Source organism: Monodelphis domestica, chromosome 8 (assembly GCF_027887165.1).
Source record: "Monodelphis domestica isolate mMonDom1 chromosome 8, mMonDom1.pri, whole genome shotgun sequence".
NCBI classification, from domain to species: domain Eukaryota; kingdom Metazoa; phylum Chordata; class Mammalia; order Didelphimorphia; family Didelphidae; genus Monodelphis; species Monodelphis domestica.
In genome coordinates this window covers 111179330-111198639 of record NC_077234.1, presented here as the reverse complement: position 1 = coordinate 111198639, position 19310 = coordinate 111179330, and positions in this window count along the sequence as shown.

Below are 19310 nucleotides of genomic sequence, written 5' to 3'. Positions count from 1 at the left end.
AGGGATAATTTCTAAAATTAATGTATTGTGGGAAAATCACAAATGATTGTTTAATTTCTCTGGACAGTTACCCTGAAGTGATTCCTGACTGATCTTGTCTTAGTCTTTCAGATGGCTTAGGTCCAAGAGATGATACAGCTATGATTTATATTACTATGGAGCTACTCAATTCTGCACTCATGTTTTTTATTTCAGGTTTTGTGACTAAAGTGTGATATGTAAATTATTGCCAAAATACATGAGAATAATTCAGTGATCAGACTTGTAGTGATATGAAAGGCTTGTTTGAGGGTATGTAAATTTGTTTCTGGACTGCTGATAAGCAGAATTTCTCTCAGCTGAAATGGGTGAGACTTGTTTTTTAAGTCAAAAGAAGGCTTCTGAGTTCTAATGGTGACAAAGTACACAAAGGGTAGAGAAAGTCCTGGGATGGTTACAGTGGCATATTCTTGGATCATCTGGGAATGGACCTTTTATGACCATCTAGGCTGTTAATCCTTGAGTGATACAATGATGGTATGAGACAGTGATAGCTTTGGCCTGTAGGTGAAGTCCTCACTATGTGTCCCTTGGGACAAGAGAAAATTTTTTTTCTGTTGGCCTTTTCCTTTGTGACAAATTCCCATAATCAGCACATAATGTTAATTGTAAAATTAGAGTTTCCACTTCTCCAAAACAACCTATTAGGTTAATAATTAAAAATTCTTAAATTGTAAGGGAACATACTTTGCAACAGTTGAAGTTTGGATCTTGAGCTTGGAAATATAGCTCAAAGCTTTCTTGAATTTCCCCCAGAATCTGGGGTAAAGGAATTCATCTGTAAAATATTGTTACTCAAGTGTTTATAGATGTTTATAGTTAATATGTACTTTGCAAAAGGATATTCTTTCAACTCAGCAATCCAATTTCTTAAAGAGATCTATTCCTGTAAGAAGATGATTTCTGAAGAAGTCTGTTGGCTAAGATATCCAAATGCAAATGTGCAATATCAATTACTATTGTGCTAATTTTCTCTATTTCTATCTGGTGTTCTAGTTTTTGCCCCATTCCTGGTTTCTACACTTCTATCATAGGGGCTGACTCTCCCCCTTGTGACCTGTCTGCCAATGGTGGAAGCAATCACTGGACATTCTCCAGATCTCCAAGCAGTTTCCCAGCTACACAGGATGCAGGCATTCACTGAGGACATGCCCCTAAAGAACCTGTGTCCACAGCCTTTCCCTCTCTGTTCAAGTTTTGCCTACTCCCCTGTGGGATATGTGGACATTGCATTTGTAACCTTTTCACTTCTCTAGTTGCTTCTAGGCTAGAAGCACTCATGGGAGTCACCCAGATGCCCCTGTAACCTTGGGAACTATTCCAGCCTGAACCCTTGGTCATTGCTCACAGTCAATACCTCTCTCCTAACAATAGGCAGGGACAGCTCTACAACCATTCTCAGCTTTGAAGAAACTACAGAAGACTGAGGCCATTGCCCCCTTTTCCTTAGATATTTGGAGAGGGGGTAGATGACATGGGCATTGCACCTTCAGAAACTTGGGCAGACTATTGTCAGGGAAATTCCTTTGCTCCCTTACATCCTCGTGACTTGTAGCCTAAGAATTCTTTGCTTTTATGCTGATCATACAGGGCTAGTTAATTGCCGAGTAGCCTTTGTCAAGGATTGCATTAATACTGCTCAGCTATGGTCCTTCACCAGCAGTATCAAACTCTGACTCCTACTGAATCCCCTTATGAGAATATGGTCCCATGAGGAAGACTCCTCATGTACAGTAGAAGTAGTGGGGAATGAAGAGCCAGCTCCCAAACCTTCTTTCCCCTCCCTGACCCCTAATCCCAGGAGTCCCTGTCCCTCCCCCTCCTGACATATGGCAGGAACTGATAACACCTCAGCCCTAGGAGTTCCTGTTCACTCCCCCCACCCCAGGAATTCTTCTGTACTCCCTCTACAACAAAAGTGTATAAAAAACCTGCAAACCCCAGACTCAGGACCAGTCATTTTTAGGGCTGAGTCCCAAACTGCAGGTATCTAAATACACAGTTATTTGCAATATTTGTAAACTACTGATAGCATTTCAATTACCTTGCATTTATCAAATGTCTACTATATGTTAAGCACCATAAATGCTGTGATACAGAGAAAGACTAAAGAGAGTTCCTACTTTTAAGAAACTCACACTATAATGGGGAGAGCAAACAACTCTATATAAATAAAATAGCCCATTAAAGAACTTTTTGTGTCTGATCCTAATTTTAGTCTTCACAATATTATCATATCACTTAAAATTAAAGCACTCACCCATCCTACCTATCTTATTTATGGAATCATTTTGTGTTTATTGAAAAACTTTGTCTCTCTCTCTGACTTGAAGTGAGGCACTTAGGGCCCCAATCCCAACATTAATCATAGGGAAACTTTAATCTGTAATAGTTAATTTACTGCTTCTTTACAGTACATGGTCCTCCTTTCCTTGGGTCTTATCCTTATTGGAACCAGAGTTACCATAGGTACATGTTTGGTTTTAGTCTTTCTACATTAGTATCGTTTGTAACTCAAGTGATCCACAAACCTGAGCCTCCCCAATGCAGCAGCTGAAGTCATGGTGCACTATGACTGGCTGAAGCATAAGTTTAGAGGGAAAATGGTTGTAAGCTAATAAATATTTTAATGCATTGTTTCTACACTGACAGGAATAAATTGTATGATTTAAAAAAACTTTTTTAAATATATATTGGTTAAAGTCTACTATGTGTCACTAGTGGATCAGCTTTCCAGTTAGAATGATTTCAAGTTCTGCTTCTGAGATATAAAGATCATATGATACTGGGAAAGTCACAACTTCTCCATATGCCACACAACTATCGAAGACTCTACCTTATAAAACATTTCCTAAAATGAATAGCAATTCACACTACCAATACAATCACACAATCTGAATCCAAAGTGAAAAGATAGAATATTTAATACTTACAAAAATAAGATTATATTTGCCTTTATTTTCCAGATATCTCTATATGCTGAATAATCTTTGATGCAAAAGAAAAAAAATTCTCCAAGGCAATATATTCAAGTCCATTCTGGGTCCCATAATTACCATCATTAAACATTTATTAAACATTCAACTCCTAAGTACTTCTTTCAGGCAGTATTTAAATGACGTAGATAGACACAGCTCCTATTGTACTTTCAATTATTACAGTGAATCTCCATAACAAACTAACTTGCTCTACTATTGACTTCACTGTAATTTTTATAAACTAATGTCCTCCACATATATTGTATACAGCAAATTGTCTCACTAAAAAAATCTATAACCATAGTTTAATCAAATCACTGAATATTAGCATCTTAATGGTGCTCTATTCATTCTGAAAAAAATTAGGAATTTTTCTGGACAATATGTTTAATCAACTTTTGGCAGGGTGTAGGAGTGGGGCAGGGCACTTTTAAATGTTACATTTAATCCGACATAAATGTCTTGCAAATTTGAGTATTTTTGTTGTTTTCTCTTCTTTTTATCTTGACAGTCTAGCTGCTTCTCACAGCTTGGATGACACTTTTTCTGACTGTAGGTCAGAAATCTAACACACTTAATGGTCAGACTGCTACCAATTTGCTGATAAGTGATCATTAATGCAATTTTCTGTCTCAGAACTTTTCTTTAAAGTAATCTCAGAAATTAAATTTAATTGTTTCTATTTGGGGGTATGTTTGTTTTAAATAGGTTTTCATGGATAGGGCCACTATTCAAATGAATCCTCAGAAAATAAAGGAAAAATTCCTGCCAATTCTGACAAATATTTCAGTCTAAAGATATCATACTAAACTTTAAAATGTTATATTCAAGTTATTGATTTTTGAGGTGGCATATAATTTCAGTAGCTTTACTCTGTCTCTGTCTCTGTCCCTCTCTTTATGTTTCTGTATCTGTCTCTATATCTCTGTATCTGTCTCTATCTCTGTCTCTCATTGATCAAAAATCTGTTTCTATCATTCTATATTTAAAGCATTACTATATGTCACCACTATAATTTTAATATAATAGTTGAAAAGATAGAAGAGATATGCCTTACTACTCAGACTATTGATTCTGAAAGAACAGTAATGGTCTTTAAACATTTTTTATTTAGAATATTTTCCATGATTTTATGATTCATAATCCCCCTTCTCCCCCTCTTTCTTCCACACTCCCAAAGCTGACAAGCGGTTCCACTGGGTTATATATGTATCATTGTTCAACACAGATTTCTATATTATTCGTATTTGCAGTAGAGTGATCCTTTATCATAAAAACCCTAAGCACATCCCTATTGCTCGATGTGATTGAGCATATATTTTTCTAAAGTATGTCTCATTCCACAGTTCCTTCTATGGATGTGGTCAGCATTCTTTTTCACAAGTTCCTCTGTATTGTCATGGTCATTGCAGTGCTACTGGTAGAAAAGTCCATTATATTTTATTGTACTATAATGTATCAGTCTTTGCACACAATGTTCTTCTGGTTCTGTTCCCTTGACTCGGCATCAGTTCCTGAAGGTCATTCCATTTCACATGGAATTCCTCCATTTCTTTATTCCTTTCAGTACAATAATATTCCATCACCAACATATACCATAATTTGTTCATCCATTTCCCAATCAATGGACAGCCCCTCATTTTCCAATTTTTTGCCATCACAAAGAATTTGGCTATGAGTATTTTTGTATAAGTCTTTTCCCTTATTATCTCTTTGGGGTACAAACCCATCAGTGGTATGGCTGGATCACATGGAATTCCTCCATTTCTTTATTCCTTTCAGTACAATAATATTCCATCACCAACATATACCATAATTTGTTCATCCATTTCCCAATCAATGGACAGCCCCTCATTTTCCAATTTTTTGCCATCACAAAGAATTTGGCTATGAGTATTTTTGTATAAGTCTTTTCCCTTATTATCTCTTTGGGGTACAAACCCATCAGTGGTATGGCTGGATCATTGGGCAGGCATTCATTTAAAGATCTTTGCACATAGTTCCAAATTGCCCTCCAAAATAGTTGGACCAATTCACAACTCCACCAGCAATGTATTAGTATCTCAATTTCGCCACATTCCCTCCAACATTTATCACTTTTGTTGTCATATTGGCCAATCTGCTAGGTGTGAGGTAGTACCTCAGAGTTGTTTAAATTTGCATTTCTGAAATCACATGATTACTGATAATTTTGAGATTGGGGAATGGCTTGATTTTTTGTAAGTTTGACTTGGTTCTTTACATATTTTGGAAATTAAACCTTTGTCAGAGAGTTTTGTTATAAAATGTTCTCCTAGTTTATTGCTCTCCTAATTTTGGTTGCTTGTGTTTTGTTTGTACAAAATCTTTTAAATTTGATATAATCAATGTAATTCAGTTTACATTTTGCAATGTTTTCTTTTTTAATTTAAAAAATTTTTTAAATTTTATTTAGTCAATTTCAAACATTATTCCTTGATTACAAAAATCATATTCTATTCTTTCTTTCCCTCTCCCCACCCCTCCCATAGCCAATGCACAATTCCAGTGGGTATTACATGTGTCTTCGATCAGAACCCATTTCCATGTTGTTAGTGTTTGCATTAGGATGTTCATTTAGAGTCTACCTCCCCAGGTATATCTCCTCAATCCATGTAATCAAGCAGTTGTTTTACTTCTGTGTTTCTACTCCCACAGTTTTTCCTCTGGATGTGGATAGTGTTCTTTCTCATAGATCTCTCTGGGTTATTCAGGATCACTGCATGGCCACTAATGGAGTAGTCCATTGCATTCGATTGTACCACAGTGTATCAGTCTCTGTGTACAATGTTCTCCTGGTTCTGCTCCTTTCGCTCTGCATCAATTCCTGGAGGTCATTCCAGTTCCTATGGAATTCCTCCACTTTAATATTGCTTTGAGCACAATAGTATTTTATCACCAACATATATCACAATTTGTTCAGGCATTCCCCAATTAAAGGGCATCCCCTCATTCTCCAATTTTCTGCCACCACGAAGGGCGCAGGTATGAATATTCTTGTACATGTCTTTTTCCTTATTATCTCTTTGGGGTACAGACCAAGCAGTGCTATGGCTGCATCAAAGGGTAGACATTCTTTTATCGCCCTTTGGGCATAGTTCCAAATTGCCCTCCAAAATGGTTAGATCAGTTCACAACTCCACCAGCAATGAATTAATATCCCTATTTTGCCACATCCCCTCCAGCATTCATTACATTCTTTTGCTATCATGTTAGCCAATTTGCTAGGTGTGAGGTGATACCTCAGAGTTGTTTTGATTTGTATCTCTCTGATTATAAGAGATTTAGAACACTTCTTCCTGTGCTTATTAATAGTTTTGATTTCGTTATCTGAGAACTGCCTATCCATGTCCCTTGCCCATTTATCAATTGGAGAATGGCTTGATTTTTTGTGCAATTGATTTAGCTCTTTATAAATTTGAGTAATTAAATCTTTGTCAGAGTTTTCTATGAAGATTTTTTCCCAATTTGTTCTTTCCATTCTGATTTTAGTTACATTGATTTTGTTTGTACAAAAGCTTTTTAATTTGATGTAGTCGAAATTATTTATTTTACATTTTGTGAATCTTTCTATGTCTTGCTTGGTTTTAAAGTCTTTCCCCTCCCAAAGGTCTGACATGTATACTATTCTGTGTTTACACAATTTACTTATGGTTTCCTTTTTATGTTTAAGTCATTCACCCATTTTGAATTTATCTTGGTGTAGGGTGTGAGATGTTGATCAATTCCTAATCTCTCCCACACTGTCTTCCAAGTTTCCCAGAAGTTTTTATCTAGTAGTGGATTTTTTTCCCAAAAGCTGGGATCTTTCGGTTTACTGTATTGCTGAGGTGGCTTGCCCCCAGTCTATTCCACTGTTCCTCCTTTCTGTCTCTTATCCAGTACCAAATTGTTTTGATAACTGCTGCTTTGTAATATAGTTTAAGGTCTGGGACTGCAAGGCCCCCATCATTTGTGGGTTTTTTTCCCTTATTTCCCTGGATATCCTTGATCTTTTGTTCTTTCAAATGAACTTTGTTATGGTTTTTTCTAAATGAGTAAAGAAATTTTTGGGGAGTTCAATGGGTATGGCACTAAATAGATTAATAAGTTTAGGTAGGATGTCATTTTTATGATATTGGCTCATCCTATCCATGAGCAGTTAATGTTTTTCCAATTGCTCAAGTCTAGTTTTAGTTGTGTGGAGAGTGTTTTTTAGTTGTGTTCATATAGTTCCTGTGTTTGTCTCGGGAGATTGATTCCTAGGTATTTCATTTTGTCTAAGGTGATTTTGAATGGGATTTCTCTTTCTAGTTTTTGCTGCTGAGCTGTGTTGGAGATATATAGGAATGCTGATGACTTATGTGGGTTTATTTTGTATCCTGCAACTTTGCTAAAGTTGTTGATTATTTCAATTAGCTTTTTGGTTGAGTCTCTAGGATTCTTTAAGTAGACCATCATGCCATCTGCAAAGAGTGACAACTTGGTCTCCTCCTTGCCTATATTGATACCTTCAATTTCTATTTCTTCTCTAATTGCTACTGCTAGTGTTTCTAGTACAATATCAAATAGTAGAGGTGATAATGGGCATCCTTGTTTCACTCCTGATCGTATTGGGAATGCATCTAGTTTATCCCCATTGCAGATGATATTAGCTGATGGTTTTAGATATATACTGTTTATTATTTTTAGGAAAGACCCCTCTATTCCTATGCTTTCTAGTGTTTTTAATAGGAATGGGTTTGTATATTATCAAAGGCTTTTTCTGCATCTATTGAGATAATCATGTGGTTTTTGTTGGTTTGCTTGTTGATGTGGTCAATTATGTGGTTGGTTTTCCTAATATTTAACCAGCCCTGTATCCCTGGTATAAATCCTACTTAATCATGGTGGATGACCCTTCTGATCACTTGCTGGAGTCTTTTTGCTAGTATCCTATTTAAGATTTTTGCATCTATATTCATTAGGGAGATTGGTCTATAGTTTTCTTTCTCTGTTTTTGACCTGCCTGGTTTTGGAATCAGTACCATGTTTGTGTAATAAAAGGAGTTTGGTAGAACACCCTCTTTGCTTATTATGTCAAATAGTTTGTATAGTATTGGGATTAACTGTTCTCTGAATGTTTGATAGAATTCACTGGTGAATCCATCAGGCCCTGGGGATTTTTTCTTAGGAAGTTCTTTTTTTTTTTTGCTTTTAAATGAATTTTTTTATTTGGTCATTTCCAAACATTATTCATTGGAAACAAAGATCATTTTTTTTCCCTCTCCCCCTCCCTCCATTTCTCCCACAGCCAACACGCAATTCCACTGGGTATCACATGTGTTCTTGATTCAACCTCATTTCCATGTTTTTGGTATTTGCATTAGAGTGTTCATTTAGAGTCTCTCCTCAGTCATATCCCCTCCACCCCTGTATTCAAACAATTGCTTTTCGTTGGTACTCCCACAGTTTATCCTCTGCTTGTGGATAGTGTTTTTTTAAATCCCTGCACATTGTTCAGGGACATTGCATTGAGACTAATGGAGAAGTCCATTACCTTCGATTGTACCAAAATGTATCAGTCTCTGTGTACAATGTTTTCCTGGTTCTGCTCCTTTCGCTCTGCATCACTTCCTGGAGGTTGTTCCAGTCTCCATGGAATTCCTCCACTTTATTATTCCTTTTAGCACAATAGTATTCCATCACCAACATATACCACAATTTGTTCAGCCATTCTCCAATTGAAGGGCATCCCCTCATTTTCCAATTTTTGGCCACCACAAAGAATGATGCTATGAATATTATTGTACAAGTCTTTTTCCTTATTATCTCTTTGAGGTACAAGCCCAGTAGTGCTATGCCTGGATCAAAGGGCAGACAGTCTTTTATTGCCCTTTGGGCATAGTTCCAAATTGCCCTCCAGAAGGGTTGGATTAATTCACAACTCCACAAGCAATGAATTAATATCCCTACTTTGCCACATCCCCTCCAGCATTCACTACTTTCCATAGCTGTTATGTTAGCCAATCTGCTAGGTGTGAGGTGATACCTCAGAGTTCTTTTGATTTGCATCTCTCTGATTATACGAGATTTAGAACACTTTTTCATGTGCTTATTAATAGTTTTGGTTTCTTTAACTGAAAATTACCTGTTCATGTCCCTTGCCCATTTGTCAATTGGAGAATGGCTTGGTTTTTTGTACAATTGATTTAGCTCTTTGTAAATTTGAGTAATTAAACCTTTGTCAGAGGTTTTTATGAAGATTATTTCCCAATTTGTTGCTACCCTTCTGATTTTAGTTACATTGGTTTTGTTTGTTCAAAAACTTTTTAATTTGAGGTAGTCAAAATTATTTATTTTACATTTTGTGACTCTTTCTAAGTCTTCCTTGGTTTTAAAACCTTTCCCTTCCCAAAGGTCTAACAGGTATACTATTCTGTGTTCACCTAAATTATTTATAGTTTCCTTCTTTATGTTCAATTCATTCACCCATTCTGAATTTATCTTGGTGTCGGGTGTGAGGTGTTGATCCAGACCTAGTCTCTCCCACACTATCTTCCAATTTTCCCAGCAGTTTTTATCAAATAATGGATTTTTGTCCCAAAAGCTGGGGTCTTTGGGTTTGTCATTAACTGTCTTGCTGAGATCCTTTACGCCAAGTCTATTCCACTGATCCTCCTTTCTGTCTCTTAGCCAGTACCAAATTGTTTTGATAACCACAGCTTTATAGTATAGTTTGAGATCAGGGACTGCAAGTCCTCCTTCCTTTGCATTTTTTTTTTCATGATTTCCCTGGATATCCTTGATCTTTTGTTCTTCCAAATGAACTTAGTTATGTTTTTTTCTAATTCAGTAAGGAAGTTTTTTGGCAGTTCAATGGGTATGGCACTGAATAGGTAAATTAATTTGCGTAGGATTATCATTTTTATAATATGAGCTCTTCCTACCCATGAGCAATCAATGTTTTTTCCAATTGTTTAGATCTAGTTTTAGCTGTGTGGAAAGTGTTTTATAGTTGTGTTCATATAGTTCCTTTGTTTGTTTCGGCAGATAGATTCCTAAGTATTTTATATTGTCTAGGGTGATTTTAAATGGAATTTCTCTCTCTATTTCTAGCTGCTGAGATGTGTTGGAAATATATAGAAATGCTGATGACTTATGCTGGTTTATTTTGTATCCTGCAACTTTGCTAAAGTCGTTGATTATTTCAAGTAACTTTTTGGTTGATTCTCTAGGATTCCTTAAGTAAACCATCATATCATCTCCAAAGAGTGATAGCTAGGTCACCTCATTGCCAATTTTAATACCTTCAATTTCTTTTTCTTCTCTAATTGCTACTGCTAGTATTTCTAGTACAATATTAAATAATTGAGGTGATAATGGGCATCCTTGTTTTACTCCTGATCTTATTGGAAAGGCTTCTAGTTTATCCCCATTGCAGATGATGTTTGCTAATGGTTTTAGATATATACTGTTTATTATTTTTAGGAAAGGCTCTTCTATTCCTATGCTTTCTAGTGTTTTCAATAGGAATGGGTGTTGTATCTTATCAAAGGCTTTTTCTGCATCTATTGGGATAATCATGTGATTTTTGTCAGTTTGCTTGTTAATATGGTCAATTATATGGATGGTTTTCCTAATATTGAACCATACTTGCATTCCTCATATGAATCCTGCTTGGTCATAGTGGATAACCCTTATGATATCTTGCTGGAGTCTTTTTGCTAGTATCCTATTTAAGATTTTTGCATCTATATTCATTAGGGAGATTGGTCTATAGTTTTTTTTTCTCTGTTTTTGACCTGCCTGGCTTTGGGATCAGTACCATATTTGTGTCGTAGAATGAATTTGGTAGAACTCCTTCTTGGCCTATTCTGTCAAATAGTTTGTTTAATATTGGGATTAGTTGTTCTTTGAATGTTTGATAGAATTCATTTGTGAATCCATCTGGACCTGGGGATTTTTTTCCTAGGGAGTTCTTTGATGGCTTGTTCAATTTCTTTTTCTGAAATGGAGTTGTTAAGGTAATGTATTTTTTCCTCTTTTAGCCTAGGCAATTTATATTTTTGTAAGTATTCATCTATATCACCTAGATTGCCATATTTGTTGCCATATAATTGGGCATAGTAGTTTTTAATGATTGCCTTAATTTCCTCTTCATTATAGGTGAGGTCTCCTTTTTCATCTTGGATACTGTCAATTTGGTTTATTTCTTTCCTTTTTTTAATTAGACTGACTAGTACTTTGTCTGTTTTATTTGTTTTTTTTTTCAAAGTACCAATTTCTAGTCTTATTTATTAAATCAATAGTTCTTTGATATTTGATTTTATTAATTTCTCCTTTGAGTTTTAGGATCTCTAATTTTGTCTTCATCTGAGGATTTTTAATTTGTTTGCTTTCTAGTTTTTTAATTTGCATGCCAAATTCATTGACCTCTGCCCTTCTTAATTTGTTTACATATGAACTTAAACATATAAATTTCCCCCTGAGTACTGCTTTGGCTGCATCCCATAGGTTTTGAAAGGATGTCTCATCATTGTCATTTTCTTCAATGAAGTTATAAATTGTTTCTTTGATTTGTTCTTTAAATAACTGGTTTTGGAGAATCATATTATTTCATTTCCAATTAATTTTCGATTTACCTCTCCATGTTCCCTTAGTAATTATTATTTTTATTGCATTGTGATCTGAGAAAGTTGCATTTATTATTTCTGCTCTTTTGCACTTGTTTGCAATGTTTTTATGCCCTAATACATGGTCAATTTTTGTAAATGTACCATGTGCTGCCAAAAAGAACGTATATTCCTTTTTTTCCCTATTTATTTTTCTCCACATGTCTACTAACTCTAATTTTTATAAGATTTCATTCACTTCTATTACCTCTTTCTTATTTATTTTTTGGTTTGGTTTATCTAGTTTGGATAGGGGAAGGTTCAGATCTCCCACTAGTATAGTTTTTCTATCTATTTCATCCTTGAGCTCCTCTAGTTTCTCCTTTAAAAATTTGGATGCTCTGCCATTTGGTGCATACATATTGAGTCCAGATATTTCCTTGTTGTCTATACTGCCTTTTATCAGGATGTAATTACCTTCCCTATCTCTTTTAACTACATTTATTTTTACTTTGGCTTTGTCGGATATCATGATTGCGACTCCTGCCTTCTTTTTGCCAGTTGATGCCCAATAGATTTGGCTCCACCCTCTTACTTTCACCCTATGTGTGTCTACCTTTCTCATATGTGTTTCTTGTAGACAGCACATGGTAGGGTTTTGGACTCTAATCTACTCTGTTATTCGCTTGCGTTTTATGGGTCAGTTTATTCCATTCACATTCAGAGTTATGATTACTAGCTGTGTGTTTCCCAGCATTTTAATTTCTGCTCCTTTTCCTGCCTTTTCGTCTTTCCCTATTTCCTTCTACACCAATGTTTGCTTTTGAACAGACCCCATTATTCCCACCCTTATTTTACTCCCCTTTCTACCCCCCTCCCTATTTATTCCCCCCTTATTTTCCTTATATTCTTTCTAAAATTAACCCCCCACTCCCTCTGTCTCTTGTACTGCTTCCCTCCCCATCAGACCTTTTGTTACCCTTCTACTCCCCTATAGGGTGCAAATCTATTCTCTGCCCCCAATGGATTGGATTGTTTTTCCCTCTTTGAGTCACTTTCAAATCACGTAAAAGTTGAGTATTTCCTGTCTCTAACCTCTTTACCCTTCCAGTGTATTGATGTTCTCCCCCCTCCCACCATGAGCTTCTTTATGACATATAAATTTACCCCCATTTGTTTCTTTTCACATTTCTTTTAATATTCACCTATTTTAAGCTCTAGTTATATATATATATGCATACTTATGCATATGTATTTTTGCATGCATATATCTATATACCCATTTATGTCCTGTCCTTTCATCCTATACAGTTTGTTGCTGTTCCCTCTAAGTATACTTCTTTTTGCTGCCCAGCAAATAACAGCAGTTTTTAAGAGTTACCAATGACCTCTTTTCTTATAGGGATACATATCATTTTAACTTATAGAGTCTCTTTAACATTTTTTTTGTTTTTCTTTTTCCCCTCTTTATTTTTAATTACCTTTTGATGATTCTCTTGCTTGGACATCAACTTTTCTGTTCAGGTCTTGTCTTTTCTTTATGAATTCTTGGAATTCTTCTATTTTGTTGAATGACCATACTTTCCCCTGTCAGAATATAGTCAGTTTTGCTGGGTAGTTGATTCTTGGTTGTAGACCTAGTTCCCTTGCTTTCCAGAATATCCTATCCAATGCCTTTCTTTTTTTTCAGTGTGGATGCAGCCAGATCCTGAGTTATCCTCACTGTGGTTACTTGGTATCTGAATGACTTCTTTTTGGCAGCTTGTAATATCTTTTCTTTGGTCTGATAGTTCTTGAATTTGGCTATAACATTCCTGGGTGTTGTCAGTTGGGGATTAAGTACAGGAGGTGATCTGTGGATTCTATCAGCCTCCACTTTTCCCTCTTGTTCAAGGATTTTGGGGCAGTTTTCTTTAATAATTTCCTGTAATATAATGTCCAGGCTTTTTCTTTTGTCATGGTCTTCTGGTAGGCCAATAATTCTTAAATTGTCTCTCCTTGAACGATTTTCTAAATCCTCTGTTTTGTGAATGAGATGCTTCATATTTTCCTCAATTTTTTTATTCTTTTGGTTTTGTTTTATTGAGTCCTGCTGCCTTGTGAAGTCGCTAGATTCTAATTGTTGTATTCTGGTTCTTAAAGACTGGATTTCATCCTTAGTTTTTTGGTCATCCTTTTCCTTTTGGTCGAATTTTCTTTGGAGGTCATCTTTCATCTCCATTGCCTCATTTTCCAGCTGGTTGATTTTGGCTTTCAAGACACTATTTTCTGTTTCTAGATGACTTGTCTTAGTTTTTAACTTCTTTTCCCAGTTGTCTTCAGCCTCTCTTAATTGTGTTTTGAATTGCATTTTGAGTTCTTCCAAAGCCTGTATCAAATTCTCTGGGATTTCTGAGTTTTCCTTTGCTGTTCCCTCCCACTCTGTTTCATTTGCTCTTTGCTCATTACCTGTGCAGAAGCTGTCTATTGTAATTTTCCTTCTTCTTTTTCTGTTGTTTGCTCGAGATTACCTCTTCTTTGCTCCCCATATTTGGCTGTGCTCTTGCTCCTCTCATTTTGTTTTGGTTTTGGGGCTGTCAGTCTCCCCTCTTGGAGCTTTGTCAGATCTCTTGCTACAGTTTCTAGGGGAGGAATGTTAGCTTCCCTGTCCTCTGGAGGCTTTTGCTTGGATTGAATTCAATTGGGTTGGGCTGTATGCGGTACGAAACTGAGGCTCTGAAAACACCTGTAAGGCTGGGCCGCCCAGGCTCTCTCCAGTTCTCTCTAGCTATTTCTCCACTGTCCACAAGTGCCTTTGCCCTCCTCTGTAAACTCTGAGGAGTTCTGATTGAATTGGATGGATTGATCTGGTCATGCCCTGAGGCAAAAGTGAGGCTGGAGCCTGATGGAGGGACCCAGCCGTGGCCCTCTCTCTCCCTGGCTTCCTCCATGCTGTCCAAGCTGGATTCTTGGAGCCCAGCGCCCCGCTGCTCACAAGGTAGACCCTCCAAGCCAGCACCTTTGGCCACTCAAAGGTTCCACCTGCTGTTGCTGAGGGCTCAGCACTCTGGGTTTTGGGGGAGGGGTCCTGGGATCTACCCTCTGCCTTCCCCTTAGCCCTTAGTATGCTTGGATTCTGGCTTTTGGGGGACGTACCTTTTGATTTGAGTCCAGAAGGAGGGTTCCCCACTTCTGTCCTGTTGTTCAGGTTGGGTTTCAGCTCCCTAGGAGCATTCAGTCTGTATTGGTAAGGAAGGGTCTTCCACGAGGTCTGAAATTTTGCTGCTTGCTAAGCCTCCATCTTGACTCCTCCCCCTTAGGAAGTTCTTTGATGGCTTGTTGGATTTTATTTTCTGATATGGGATTATTTAAGAATTCTATTTCTTCTTCTGTTAGTCTAGGCAGTTTGTATTTTTGTATATATTCATCCATATCACCTAAATTGGTGTATTTATTGCCATATAATTGGGCAAAGTAATTTTTAATGATTGCCTTTATTTCCTCTTCATTGGAGGTGATGTCCCCCATTTCGTCTTTTGATGCTGTTAATTTGCTTTTCTTCTTTCCTTTTTTTAACTAGATTGACCAATACTTTGTCGATTTTGTTTGTTTTTTCAAAGTACCAGCTTCTTGACTTATTTATTAAATCAATAGTTCTATCACATTCAATTTTATTAATTTCTCCCTTAATTTTTAGGATTTCTAGTTTGGTTTTCTGCTGCGGGTTTTTAATTCTATCGCTTTCGAATTTTTTATTTGCATTTCCAATTGATCTCTGCTCTCCCTTTGCACTCAGGGATATGAATTTACCTCTGATTATCGCTTTGGCTGCTTCCCAAAAGGTTTGAAAGGATGTCTCGCCATTGTCATTTTCCTCAATGAAATTATTAATTGTTTCTATGATTTCTTCTCTAACTGAACGATTTTGGAGTATCATATTGTTTAATTTCCAATTAGTTTTTGATTTGGTTTTCCCTGTACCATTACTAATCATTATTTTTATTGCCTTGTGATCTGAAAAGGCTGCATTTATTATTTCTGCATTTCTGCATTTGTGTGCCATGTTTCTGTGACCTAATGTATGGTCAATCTTTGTGAATGTGCCATGTGGTGCTGAGAAGGTATATTCCTTTTTATCCCTATTTATTTTTCTCCATATGTCTATTAATTCTAATTTTTCTAAGATTTCATTCACTTCTTTTACCTCTTTCTTATTTATTTTTTGATTTGATTCATTTAAATTTGATAATGGTTGGTTCAAGTCTCCCACTAATATGTTTTTACTGTCTATTTCTTCCTTCAATTCTCCTAGTTACTGCATTAGAAATTTGTGTGCTATATTATTTGGTGCATACATGTTAATTAGTAATATTTCCTCATCATCTAAAGTCCCTTTTAACAAAATATAATTACCTTCCCTTTCCCTTTTGATCAGGTCTAATTTTGCTTTGGCTTTATCAGATATCATGATTGCCACTCCTGCCTTCTTTCTGTCAGGTGAGACCCAGAAGGTCTTACTCCAATCTTTAATTCTGATCTTGTGGGTGTCTACTTGCCTCATGTGTGTTTCTTGAAGACAACATAGGGTAGGGTTGTGGATTCTAATCCATTCTGCTATTCATCTACGTTTTATGGGTGAATTCATCCCATTCATGTTCAAAGTTATGACTGTCAATTGTGGACTCCCTGGCATTTTGATATCCTTCCCTAATTCTAACCTTTCTTCTTCAGCTCTAACTTTTAGTCCAGTGATTTATTTTAAATCAGTCCCCCTTGTCCCCTCCCTTGATATGTTTCCCTTTCTAGTCCCTCCCTTTTTGGTCCCTCCCCCTCCCCCCTCTTCTTCCCTTTCTTTTTTTTGTGTTCCCTCCACCCTATCCCCTTTGGTTTTCCCTTCTCCCTACCCTTGTTGGGTAAGATAGAATTCAAGATCCCAGTGGATCTGGATGTTGTTCCCTTTCAGAGTTGATTTCCCTGAGAGTAAGTTTTAAGTAAAAACTCTCTTCCTCTCCTTCTTATAGGAGTTTTCTTCCCCTCCCCTTCCCATGTGAATCTTTGTGTGAGAAAGATTATTCTATTTGGTCTTTCTTTTCCCCCTATTTACACATTACATTTCCCAACATGTTAATATACATAGATTGAAATAAATGTAGTCCTTATAGAAGAGGGTTTGAGTAAAAGAAAAAGATAACATTTTTCTCCTTTTCCCTTTCATTCATATTTACCTTTTCAGGTATTCCATGCTCTTTGATTTTCGATATCGAACTTTCCACAGAGCTCTAGTCTTTTCTTTGCAAAAACGTGGAAATCTCCTATTTTGTTGAATGCCCATACTTCCCCTTGGAAGTATATAGTCAGGTTGGATGGATAGCTGATTCTTGGTTTAAGGCCCAGCTTTCTTGCCTTTCTGAAAATCATGTTCCATACCTTACGATCATTCAGAGTGGAACTTGCAAGTTCTTCTGTGACCCGGACTGGAATTCCATTATATCTAAATTGTCTTTTTCTGGCTTCTTGTAAAAATTTTTCTTTTGCTGAAAGCTTTGGAATTTGGCAATTACATTCCTAAGAGTTGTCTTTTGGGGATTTATTGTAGAGGGTGTTCTGTGAACTCTTTCAGTGCCTGTATTGCCCTCTTTTTCTAGGATCTCTGGGAAATATTCTTTGATTATATCTTGTAATATGGTGTCGAATTTGTTGTTTATTTCTGGCCTTTCTGGTAGTCCAATTATTCTTAAATTGTCTCTTATCCCTCTATTTTCCAAGTCTATGACCTTGTCAGTGAGATATTTTATGTTCTCTTCTAATTTTTGGTCTTTTGGTTTTGCTTTATTAATTCTTGCTCATTGTCTTCGAGGTGCCTAATTCTGACCTTTAAAGCCTGGTTTTCCTTTTCACTTTGGTCAAACTTATTTTGTAGATGCGTGAATTTCTTTTGCATTATTTCCCAGTTTTCCTCCCAGGAGACTTTCATCTTTTTGATCCTTTCCAATTCAGATTCTTCATGGGTTTGTGGAGAGTTTCCCTTTCCTTTGGAAGGTTTCGGAGCATTTGCTTGTGTTTCCTCTTCTATCTCCTCTGTATTTTGTATTTTTGCTCCATAAATTTTGTCCAAATTCTCCCCTTTCTTCTTGATTTTTCTTGGAAGTTTGAGGCTTTTCTTCTTCTTTGGAGTTTGCCATCTCTATCTGAGTGGGGAGGACTAGCTTTTCTTATCTCTGTCTGGTGTTCAGAGGTTTTAACCCTAGGCAAATTGTCTGTTCTATGCAGTTGTTGTTCTGTCTTCCCGGGGAAACAAGGAATTGCTGATGTTTCTGTGTTACTGCACTCCTCACTTCCCTTCCGATGCTTCTCCATTGCCTTACTTCCATGCTCTGAGCCTGGCTTGGCACTCTCCTCAAGGTGTTTAATGCCTTTGCCGGCCAGAAGACCCAGCACTCTGAGGGGGGAGGGGCCACAGCTTCCCGGAGCTCTGAGGGCTACTGATAGGATTAGTTTTCCCTGGGTTGAACTGTGTATGCCCTGAGGCAGTGACCTTCTGTGAGACTTGGATGGAAGGATCCAGCCTGGGGGTTACAAGCTCCCCCCATCTCTCTCTGTTTCCCTTCTGTCTGTGTTGGGTGCCCCCTTGTCTGAGTCATGTTGTTTTCATGAAGTGGCCTTCAGAAGAGCCAGTCCTGAGGCTCTGAGGTTCTCTCTGCTGCCTTGGACTCAGCTCTCTGGGTTCGGGGGAATGGGTCCTGGGATGTTCTGCCTGTCCCTTAGATCCGAGTGATGTCGGGTTCTGGCTTTGGGGGCCTTACCTTTTGATCCAGGTCCAGGAGGAAGATTCCTGGGGTGTATGATGTTGTTCATTTTGAATTTTGGTGCCCTAGGAGCATATAGTTTAAGTTCTGTAGGGAATCTGAACTTTAGCTTTCACTAAGCCTCCATCTTGACTGGAAGTCTGGAATGATTTTTAAGGAAGAAAAGATTTTAACTATCCTGAATTATACTATTTTGTTTGTCCATTAATTTCACTTTCATGTAGTATAAAATTAAATACAAGTAAGAAGTAATTATAAAAGATATATCCACAAATCAAAGTAAAAAAAATGACCAATGGACATATGTACTTATTCTCTCATCATTCTCTTTTACTCAGACAAATGGAAAATCACTCTAGATTCTGGTGAAAAATTGAGAAAATATTCCCAGAATTATGTTATAGTCAAAGATGTGGAGGGTCAAGAAAGGAATTTAGATTTTGTTAGGAAGGAAAAGCTGTTGAAAGTTTTGTAACAGGGTAGAAGCATACTTAAAGTATGTTTTGGAATAGAATTGATTAAACTGGTATTTCACTTTATTCTTTTTTAAACATTATTTTATTTGGTCATTTCCAAGCATTATTCATTGAAAACAAAGATCATTTTCTTTTCCTCCCCCAGTCCCGTTCCTTCCTTCCTTCCTTCCTTCCTTCCTTCCTTCCTTCCTTCCTTCCTTCCTTCCTTCCTTCCTTCCTTCCTTCCATCCTTCCTTCCTTCCTTCCTCCCTTCCTCCCTTCCTCCCTTCCTCCCTTCCTCCCTTCCTCCCTTCCTTCCTTCCTTCCTTCCTTCCTTCCTTCCTTCCTTCCTTCCTTCCTTCCTTCCTTCCTTCCTTCCTTCCTTCCTTCCTTCCTTCCTTCCTTCTTCCTCCTTCCTTCCTTCCTTCCTTCCTTCCTTCCTTCCTTCCTTCCTTCCTTCCT